Source organism: Amphiprion ocellaris, chromosome 3, assembly GCF_022539595.1.
Source record: "Amphiprion ocellaris isolate individual 3 ecotype Okinawa chromosome 3, ASM2253959v1, whole genome shotgun sequence".
NCBI lineage: Eukaryota > Metazoa > Chordata > Actinopteri > Pomacentridae > Amphiprion > Amphiprion ocellaris.
The window spans coordinates 14211439-14222821 of NC_072768.1; the positions used below are offsets into that span (position 1 = coordinate 14211439).

At 38.3% G+C, this 11383-nt stretch overlaps 1 long non-coding RNA gene across 2 annotated transcripts; it reads left to right on the forward strand.

Moving 5' to 3' along the window:
- Positions 1–228: 228 nt before the first annotated feature.
- Positions 229–9794, forward strand: LOC129348124 (uncharacterized). 2 transcript variants are annotated; one of them, XR_008600578.1, is made up of 4 exons: positions 229–297; positions 1176–1276; positions 7702–7802; positions 9392–9794. It is a non-coding gene; the product is annotated as an uncharacterized LOC129348124 (long non-coding RNA). The 2 variants fall into 2 exon arrangements; XR_008600579.1 differs by lacking the exons at positions 229–297; positions 1176–1276 and adding an exon at positions 5115–5400.
- The last annotated feature ends 1589 nt before the right edge of the window (positions 9795–11383 follow it).

Genomic DNA, 11383 nt, shown 5'->3' on the forward strand with positions numbered 1-11383 from the left:
ATAGCAGGTAAAAATCCAACAAATGTGAACAGGGAATCCATTGCGTTTCACTGCCCTTTATATTTTGAATTGCACGTCAAACTTGCGAACCACTTCCTGAACTAGTCACGCGGTATGACCGGCTTGCGAGGCTTCGAACGTCATCATTTTGGCTCCTCCCCTAAATGAAGCAAGCCTCGATACGCGCTTCGCGGACACGCGCCCTCCATTACTCGGCACACGCTTCGTAACATCACTAGTTAGCACGTCTGGTAGCATGTCTGGCTGCTGTTGACCTTGTTTTTGGAGTAAAACACGGTAAGAAGACAAATACTTCTAACCTGTATCGTTATTTTGTTGTGCGTTAAGTCAGCGACGTGTGAAGAGTTGTGTTTTGTCGTGTTTGAGCAGTTGGTCCGGACGCGTTAGCTAGCGGGCTAATTAACACAGGTGGCTAACTTGCCGCTGACCACCTGTGTTAGTTGCTGCCACAGCTGTCCGTCATTATTAGAATGACCTTCTCAACCTGTATTTCTCTGCTGTGTATTTTAGCTTTTAAAAAAGTTATTTTTCTTTAAGGTTAACTGAAACCCGTTGAGCTGCACTGAAGTTTAACATTCAGCTGGTTTGAATTAAACCGCGCTTAACTTAACATTGTGCAACATTACCTCTCTGAATCCCCATAATTTCATTAAATTCCTTCTCTCTTCCACTGCTCAAGTTCAATCCAGTATATAAAATGAAATTAATAGTGAATAAACTAACAACCAGCCATTGTATTTATTTATTACTGCATGTATTTGTAGTAAAACATGAGTTGAAACATCCTACTTTTGGATCTAGAACTGCACAAGCCGTTCATTTTCAGTCACCTGACGAGTTAAACTCCCCTTTTTATGTGAGGTTGAAGCAGAAAGTCTGAGTTAACAAAGAAAGTTCTTTATAATTTGCGATACCTGTTATCTCTGAGGCTTTAGTTTTTGTTGAGCTGATTTACACATAGAAATTTTGTTCAGGAAGATTTCTCAGTAGCTCAGAGGACAGGCTGCTTTTTACACAACCTTGTAAGAGAATGTCTGTCAATGCTTTCAGCAGAATTTAGAAACACAACACTCCCTAAACAGATATTTTGAGGCTGTGAGGTTGAACGTTTGAGAGTATATCAGTGTGTATGTTTGTGGTCTTTCTGTTTCTAGGTGGAAGCTGAAACAGTGAGGATGACTCCTGCTCCTGTCATCTCTAAGCTCCTCACACATCTTTACCTGTACATGAGGAAAATCACTCCTGTAGAATGCAGGTATGTTTGTCATTATTATAAAAAGATGTTGCCTAGTGACCTATCAGAAACCCATTATACAGAGTCAGCCAAAATAATGTTTACACACATCAGGAAAAGAAAAACTTGCATAAATATTTCAATATCAAATTTATTCAGACATCACGAGATTAATAAAAGTTGTCTCTACTAGGGCTGGGCAGTAAATCGATTTTATCGATTAATTCGAGTTTGTACTTAATGTCGATTTGTTTCAATGAAAATCGATTTTCTCATCAACATCTGCCACCAACGCCTGCCTGCTGGGCTCCCGTAGTTCAGAATGCGCACCCCCCTCCCCCCCGCGCTTGATACACAAACAACATGGCGGCGAACGGTGCAGCTCTAAAGGCGCGTGTCCACTAGATGCGATTTTCCCGCACGGCAACGCACCGCATCTGAAAATCGCACCGACGGCAGGCGTTCACTAGCGGACCACAACATGGTCACATGACAACGCTGAGCAACAGCAGGCCGCTACGTGGTCACCTGACCGAGCTTTCAGCTGGACAGTCCTGCAGACAAGTTGGATAAACACAGCGGCTCGGCCACAAATTTTCCCTGTTATTTCAAAAAACACGTCAGCGAAAAGTATTTGTGAAAGCATTTGAGGTGAGAAATAATCTGTGCAGCAGCTGAATCTGTCCTCGTTTTAGGTCACCGACGCCTAGTTTAGAAGTTTGAGGACAGTTTCACGATGCGTGGAATCTCTGCACGCAACATCCAATTTGAGTTAGGTAAAGTTGGCAAGATATTCACAGATTCGGACTTCTGGCATCAATAACTCATGCGATATACGTTGTAAAAACATAAACAATGCCTCTTTCCCATTGTTGTAAGCTAGACAATGTGCTGCAAGGCCAGTTTTATCAAAAGTCGCTGTCTTTCAAGCTGCAGAAATAACACTGATGTCTATGAGCAGCCGGCTGTGCAACGAGTGAACAGGGACCGTCTGCAAATAGCAAAACCGCTGCAACAGCGAAGACAGGCACTACACAAATATTCAATTACTTGACTTTTATACACTGTAGTGTCACCAAATTTACTGCAGCCTTCAGTTGTCTCCTGCTGGTCATACTACAACTCTTGGTTTGACACTAAATACAAAATCTGAATTTTAAGGAATTTTCATAGTTTTAGTATTGTTTTATTAATAATAAAACTCAATAACTTCACTCTTACATACTGTAGTGTCACCAAAATTTTTGGAGCCATCAGTTGTCTCCTGCTGGTCATACTACAACTCTTGGTTTGACACTAAATACAAAATCTGAATTTTAAGGATTTTTTATTATTTTATTATTATTTAATTAGTCATAAAATTCAATAAATTCACTCTTATGCACTGTAGTGTCACCAAATTTACTGCAGCTTTCAATTGTCTCCTGCTGGTCATACTACAACTCTTGGTTTGACATTAAATAAAAAATCTGAATTTTAAGGAATTTTTATTACTCATAAAATTCAATAACTTCGCTCTTGTCTACTGTAGTGTCACCAAAATCACTGGAGCCATCATTTGGCTTCTGCTGGTCATACTACAACTCTTGGTTTGATATTAAGTACAAAATTTGAATGTTAAATAATTTTTATTTGTAATAAAATTCATTAACTTAACTCTTATGTACTATAGTGTCACCAAACTCGCTGATGCCATTAGTTGTCTCCTGACTGTCATAGTACAACCCTTGGTTTGATATTCAATACGAAATCTGAATTTTAAGGAATTTTTATTGGTAATAAAATTCAATAACTTCACTCTTATACATTGTATTGTCACCAAAATCACTGGAGCCATCAAATGACTCCTACTGGTCATACTACAACTCTTGGTTTGATATAAAAACATTCTTTCATAATTTTAATGAATTTTATTATTATTTTATTAGTAATACAATTCAATAACTTCACTCATGTACTGTAGTGTCATCAAATTTACTGGAGCCATCAGTTGGCTCCTGATTGTCATACTACAACTCTTGGTTTGGTAATAAATCAAAAATCTGAATTTTAAAGAATTTTTTATAGTAAATAAAATTCAGTCACTTCACTCTTAAACACTGCAGAAAAAATAAACTCCATCCAACCATCAAAGGGGTCCTACTGATCATACCTTCAGGTTTTTTCTTCCAAGTATTGTCCATACAGTCCTTAACTTGGAAAATATTATTAGCTGTTTAACATTATGGTTTAAATGAATCAGTTAACACTGCAGCCTTGTAAGAAGGCATCTTATTTTCTTTCTTCCCAATCATCAGTACTTGAGGAGACAGTCTAAACAGTTTAGTTTGGTATATTGGTGTTATCTGATCCTCTCTTTGATGAAGATTCCAAGTTCCATTACTATTCAGTATCATGTATTTGGACAAACAGGTGCACTGTGGATCTAAAAATATAGTACCACATACATCAAGAGAAGAGCCATCAAAGCTAATTTACTCATAATCCTTAAACTTCACACACAAGCATGCACACTAAAAAGTGTGCACAACTTCACATGGCAATAAACAACCCAAATAAAATTTAATTCAGTTACTTTTGGTTATTAATGTTCCACAATCTACCAAAAAAATGGATGAGCACTTTTATCTTTTACAACAAAAAATATTTGAGATATATAACAACAATTTCATTACTAATAAAAAAATCCTTAAAATCATGAAAAATAGTTAAATATCAAACCAAGAGTTGTAGTATGACCAGCAGGAGCCAATTAATGGCTCCAGTAAATTTGGTGACACTACAGAGCACAAGAATGAAGTTATTGAATTTTATGACTAATAAAATAATAAAAATTCCTTAAAATTCAGATTTTTTTTATTCAGTGTCAAACCAAGAGTTGTAGTATGACCAGCAGGAGACAATTGATGGCTGCAGTAAATTTGGTGACACTACAGTGCACCGGCTGCTCATAGAAATCAATGTTATTTCTGCAGCTTGAAAGATAGCGACTTTTGATAAAACTGGCCTTGTAGTACATTGTCTAGCTTACAACGATGGGAAAGAGGCATTGTTTATGGTTTTACAATGTATATCTCATGAGTTATTGATGCTGGAAGTCTGAATCTGTGAATATCTTGCCAACTTTACCTAACTTCCAATTTGGATAAAGTAGAAGTCAGTCTACTTTATGCAAATGAGCTGCAGCCCTCTCCAGGTAAACACACTGGATCGCAGCGGGAAACGCAACTGGACCAGCATGCCACATGCGGCGCATTTCCAGCTACGATCCGGTGTGTTTAACCGTCAAGGGCTGCAGCTCATTTGCATAAAGTAGACTGGACTCCGTCATGCAGAGATTAGGTAGGGGGTAAAAAAAAAAAAAGTCGGATAAATCGTGAATTGGGATTTTTTGTGAAAAAATCTGAGATTTTTTTTTTAGGCCATATCGCCCAGCCCTAGCCTCTACAATTACAAGAGGTGCTCAAAGTGGTGGCCACTGGCTTCCAGACATTTCTGTTGTGTTGTAGACGTCACTTGTTGATGCTCCATTCATGAGGGTAGCGCCATCTGTTAGGAAAACATCGTACAACAGGACACAGAGTTGTCGTGATTTGATCAAACTTAGAAAGAGGTATCTATATGTGTAGAAGTACTTATACAAATGAAATATTTATAAAAGTTTTTCTTTTCCTGGTGTGTGTACATTATTTTGGCTGACTCTGAACTTAATGAGAACAAAACTGTCATTTAATTGTTGCTTTGAAAGCTACTTTAGTGAAAACCAGCTGGTGTTCTGCTTTGAAACAAACTGCTGGTGAGGTCTGTGTTTTTAGGTTTAACCCCACAGTTTCTGAATGAACTGATAGTTTTGGGTTTTTTTTCCTGATCAATGTGGACATTATAATTGATGGTAATATTTACTGATCATATAATCAGCATGACAATATAACAGTATAACATTCTGACCACCTGACTAATACTGTGTTGGTCCCTTTATGCTGCTAAAACTCCTCTGACCCAGTGGTTCATCAGAACCTCTGGGGATGTCCTGTGGATTCTGTGGATCCTGTGGGTTGCAGGGTGGGTCCTACCTAGACCAGGCTGATCCTGGACCATCCCACAGATGCTCCATCAGATCTGGATGTGGGGAGTGTGGAACCCAGGTGAACAGCTTAGCTCTGTCGTGTTCCTCGGACCACTCCTGAGCTGTTTTAGTTTGTCCTGCTGAGGGTGGCAGCTGGCATCAAGGACTGCTGTTGCCATGGAGACTAGGGGGTTGTTTGTCCTGCAGTGTTTAGGTGGTGGTACATGTCAAACATCCACATGAACGTCAAGGTTTCCCAGCAGAACGTTGCATTAGAACAAGATGATGGATGTTGTTCTCTTCAGCTGTTAGTGGTCAGAATGTTGTGGCTGATCAGTGGATCTGTCTGACTTTACTCTGACATCCAGAGTTATACAAAAGCATAGTATGTGTGCAGTGCAGAAGAGATTTACTTTATTGTATGCTTTTTTTTTTTTTTTTTTAAGGGAAAGCATTTTCTTAATCCACCTGAAGAAGACCTAATCTTTCCCTTCAAAGGATAGTTAATTGCAGTTCTTGTTTTAGCAAAATATGTTATAATAGAAGATCTTTATTGTCATTGTACATGAAATTATCTGCAAACCAGCAAAGTGCATTAGTCTAAGGCGGGCCTATTCAATTGGCGGCCCGCGGGCCCCTCACAACTGGCCCACCCCCCAATGACCCCTTTCCAACCATCTAAAGCAGCCCTATTCAACTAGCGGCCCGCGGGCCACATGCGTCCCGAAAGCAACCCTCGAGACGACAAGTTCTTACAAAAATTCCAACATTATTGCGAACATTGAATGCAACACTTACCGTAACCTAGCAACTAACCCACAATGCATTGTGTTGAGGAGACGCGTTTGAAAGGTTAACATTAGCAGTTCTATACAGGCGAAAATAGCAGCATGTCTTTTTCTATCCTGAAACGACAAATCGGCGAGGAAAACAGTCGGTTTAATCCTGCGTGGACTGACAAGTATTTATTTATTTACCACCAAGTCCGAACGCCAAACCAATGCGTTTACTCTGCAACGAGTGCTTTGCAGCGCTGAAAGATTATCATGTCCGAAGACACCACATTGGAAAAACATGCTGCGTTTCGGACAAACTTTCCCGAGGGATGTCATGAGAGAGCGGCTATAATTCAGAGTTTGACTGCATCTTACAACCGGAGCTGTACTACAATGAAGCGGACCTGCACAGCTCAGGAAAGGGCCACGAAAAAGAGGCCGTTCACAGAGTCAGAAACTGTGAAGGACTGCATGTTGGCTGTCGTGGATGAAGTTTTAACGGACGATAAAGTTAAGACGAGTGTGACATCTGCTGTCAAACAGGTCTGACACGTCAAACATTCTCGCCACAGATGTCTTCGAGACATGGTAAATGCAACAAAGCAGCGTGCTGTAGCAGACACTAAAGGTAGTTTTATGTATTTATGTGACTATTTTCTGTTCACTTATAAGTTTAATATTTAAGAAATACATTTTGTTTTGACAGTTATTTCACTTAGTTGCACTTTATTATGCACTTTGATGTCAGCTTTATTTCATTTCAAAGGGATAGTAACTATCACTGTGCCCATTGTTTATTTTTTTTTATTATATGCACTGAAGATGTGACTGTCTCAGATGAGACCAAATATGGACAGGGACAAACTCTGTTTTTTGTTATTTCAAAAGAAGAAAAATGTCTCAAGTTCTGAAAAGTTACTGTTAACCAAGTTACTTTTTAATGCACTTTGAGATGTGACCAAAACAAAAGATGGTGTTTCTAAACGGCACTTAGTTTTTATGTTCATATGCATCTTAACCTGTGCTTATATTTACCTATCAAAATGTGTTGAAGTTGTGTGTTTGAAATGTAAAATTTAAAGAAGCAGTATTTCAGCACAGGTTTAGTTTAAGTACTACTCTTCTATTGTGTTTATGTCCTTTTGGATGTGGCAATACGTTAATAAACATCCAGTGTCTTTGTTATCTGTTTGTGTTTATTTTAAATGGTTAACTTTGCTCACTTTCTGCTAAAAACGTCCGGCCCAGCTCATGTTCTTAGTCTGAAAATCCGGCCCCAGTGAATTTTTAATTGAATAGCCCTGGTCTAAGGTATCTAAAAATAAATAAGTAAAGAAAAATGCTTCTAAAGCCAATAATAAACAGAATATTTTGAGGGAATATTCTAAAAAGGAAAGAAAAGCTCCATTCTCACTCCTCTCAGGATAAACTGTCATTAAAATTGACTTTAAATTTAGCTTCAACATGAGATAAAAACATTTACTTCCATTACTGATGTTGTCAAGTTTTAATAAAGTTCATGCTACTTTTATAAAATGATGAAAGTGAATAAATTGTATTTCTGTGATCTGTGTTTGATTTCTGTCTTTTCTCCTGTCATCCAGATGTTCAGAGGGAGATGATGCCACATCTGGTCCAGCTGATGGAAGGTCTTGAAGTTCTCTGACTGGCCTCGACTGAAGATGGTCGTCTCACTGGATTTAAGGTTCAGATGCTCAGTAACAAACTCCACCAATGTGCCAACAGGGAAGCTTTAGGTTTATTAAATGTTGCTGTGAAGGTTTCGCTATTTTTCTTTGTGAATGCAATGTGCTCCAACTGAAACTTGAATTAGAACTTAGAAGTAAATCCTTCCATCTGAAAGGATCTAGTTGCATTAATAACCTCATAACATTCTAATTTTTATTCCAGTCTTGGTTGATAATAGAATCTCTGTATTGATTCACGTAAAAACTGAACTTCACAGCATAACCAGATGAAAACTGTGATGGTGTTGGATTGTCAGACCGTAATGTTGCAGCTCAAAGCAGCTTTTCTAGCTCAGTTCATTCTGACATTCAGCTATGAATCAACACAGCAGATGGTGATCCATGCTGTGGAAGTCTCACATCTCCTGATTTAATGGAGCTGCTGTGCACTTTTTACACTGTTTATTCACCAACACTTTATTTAATAAAAGTCCCATCTAGTTTTTTATGAGGAATGTGATGTTTTAATTTCTCTGTGAATAACTGCAGTCTAATGCAACAGCTGGAGTTGTAACATCTGTCCTGATATTGATCATGAAGTATTGATCAGAATACTTATGGTCAGCAGTCATCCCTGAAATTTTACATTAAAACCTTTACTTGTGTTGTGAACTTTGGTAAGAAGCAGAAACTTTTGCGTTGCCATGGATATATGAGTGTTAAATTCTGTCCATGTTTCCATTTTGGGATGCAGTCCAGTTCCAGAATGTGGAGGAATTTAGTCTCACAATCACAGACAAATATTATCTGAAAGTCGGGTTATTGTTGTTTATCAGCTCAATACAAAAAGATTAATGTTAGAAATATTCCAGTTAAGACTCTAGAATATTAGGATTTATGTAAATTTACCTCAATAATATGAATGTACGGGTTAAGATTGTACAGTGATATTTATTATGTAAGTTTAGCTGATTAAAGTTTATGACTGCACTAAAATATTATAAAAATTTACATTATTATTATAATATTTAGGGTCAGACCCGACAGTATTGAGATTAAGAAATCAAATATTCTATAAAATGTAAATACACTGTACTCATTTGGATATATTTAAGTGAGACTCTACAATATTATTTGACACAAATCTATCTAAATCAAAATTTTAATAATTTTCACACCAAACATTTACTGGACTGATTTGAATATTAAAATAACTCCTTTCTAATCCTCTGCTGTACGTTCAAACCTGAGGCCTTAAATAGAAACACACAAGTATCTGATTGAAGGAACTTCTGCAGAGTCCTGGTTCCAGAACATGATGATAGAATTATAGACAAACGTTAACAAAAGCTGCCTGAGAGTTTACAGCTTTTTATGTTGGATTTCTTCAGTAATTTAATGAGCGTTATCAGCAATAATCAAGTGTTCATTTGATGAACTTCATTTCCTAAAACATATAGAATTGGAGCTCATATCTTTGGCAGCTGTAAAGTTTCTGCTCCTTCAAAGATCACAACACAATGAATGAATTCCTAAAACACTCTCAATGCTGGAGAGCGTTTGTGATGCTGAAGCAGTGATCAGTTTTTCTGTTTCTTCTCTGGAGATGCACAATGAGGGACGTCTGCAGAGACTGAGAAAGAGTCTCACCACATCCTGACATGAGGAAAAAGACTTTATTGAAGACTACAATGAGAAAAACTATCAGACAGCAGATGGCTGCATTCAAGGTGAGCTCTGAACATTTGATCTGGAACAGGAATTCAATAACGGCAGCATGAGCTTCATTTCAGTCTGTAGCTGCTGAATTCATGGATGAATCATCTGGCACTAGAGAAGAAGACCATCAAACATCCACGTCAGCTGATGGAGGTCCAAGAGTCTCACCAAACAAACAACCTACAGAGTGAAGACCTCAAATCTGATTGGACGGCCTCCTATTCAGCCACGTGTGAACAAATGCCTCTAAGCTGATTTGTTTTCTAAAATAAATCTAGTTTGAGTCCTAATCTATGCCTGTGTTTGCTTCTTTACACTGCTGTTAACAGTTTAGGCTGTTAGATTGTTCCAGATAAGACAAGTACAAGATTCTTCAGAGCCGTTCTACCACGAGCCTGACAGGAAGAACTCCAACAGCTACTGAATGTTCCTGTGGTTCCCTCAAGGTTACAGGAGGAGTCCTACGAGGACGAGAAGGTCCACCTGATGGCGGCCAGTCGCTGCAGTTCAAAGCCAACACCGACTACATGGACTTCTACTGGACCACACGGAGGCCTTCAAACCGGACCAACAAGTTCAGCGACTCCCCGACTCGTGGGTCTGAGGACACCACCGAGCCTCGGCTCAGCCGGCCTCCTGTCTGTGGGTGTTTGAGTGCTGAGAGGTTTGTGGATGCATGTGAACATGTCTGTGTTGAAACAGCAGCTTTTGACTCACTAACGCCGGGAAAAACCAAGAGCTCCTTTATTTGTGACTTCCACTAAAAAAACTGATGAAAATAAGTTTGCCAGGGTTCTGACTGATAACAGATTATTAAATAATGAAAATAATCGTTTAAATATTCCTTTAAACAATCCTTTTAGGTCTACATTTCCCTTAAACTGGCTTCTTGGTATATGTACAAGTATTTTGGGTGGAATATACCATTAAGCCCGATGTTCAAGGGTTCTTCTGGGAATATACCATTAAACCAACCTTTTAGGTAAATGTTCCAGGATGTTTGGTAGAATATAGCATCAGATCAACCTTTTAGGTCTACATTGGAAGATTTTAGAGTAGAATATTACTCCAAACCATCCTTTAGGTCTACATTTAAGGTGGAATACTCCTTTACACCAAGATTTTTTGGTCTACATTGAGGATTTTAGGTGGAATATTCCTTCGAACGAACTTTTTAAGTTTATGTTCAAGGATGTTGGGTGGAATATACCATCAGACCAACCTCCAAGGTCTACAGTAGTGAATTTTAGGTGGAATATACCATTAAGCTCACCTTTTAGGTCTACATTGGAGGATTTTAGGTGGAATTTTCTTCCAAACCATCTTTTAGTCTACATTTAAGGATGTTTAGGATGGTATATTCTTCTACCAACTTCTCAGGTCTACATTTCAGGTGGAATATTCCTCCATACTAACTTTTTTGGTCTACATTGAAGGATTTTTTCTAAACCACTCTTTCGGGTCTATATTTGGGGTTTTAGGTGGAATAATCCTTTTAACCAGCCCCTCAGGTCTCTTTGAGGATTTTGGATGGAATACTCGGTTAAACCAACATTTTAGGTGCATGTCCAAGGATTTTTGGTGGAATGTTCCTTTAAGGTGGATGTTTGAGGACCTTGTAGGTGGAATACTTCCTGAAACCAACCTTTTAGGTCAACATTCAAAGATTTAAGGTGGAATATTCCTTTAAACCAACCTAAATTTCATGTTTTGATCATTATCAAGTGAGAAACCTCAATCCAGACTCTTCATAATGACGTCCGAGATTTATGCTGCTGTTATTTGTTTAGTCCAGACTAAATGACAGAAATCCACAACTGTAATTTTATGTCAGGACTCTGTTATTAAATGTCAAAATAATCCATGTGACTCTAAAAAC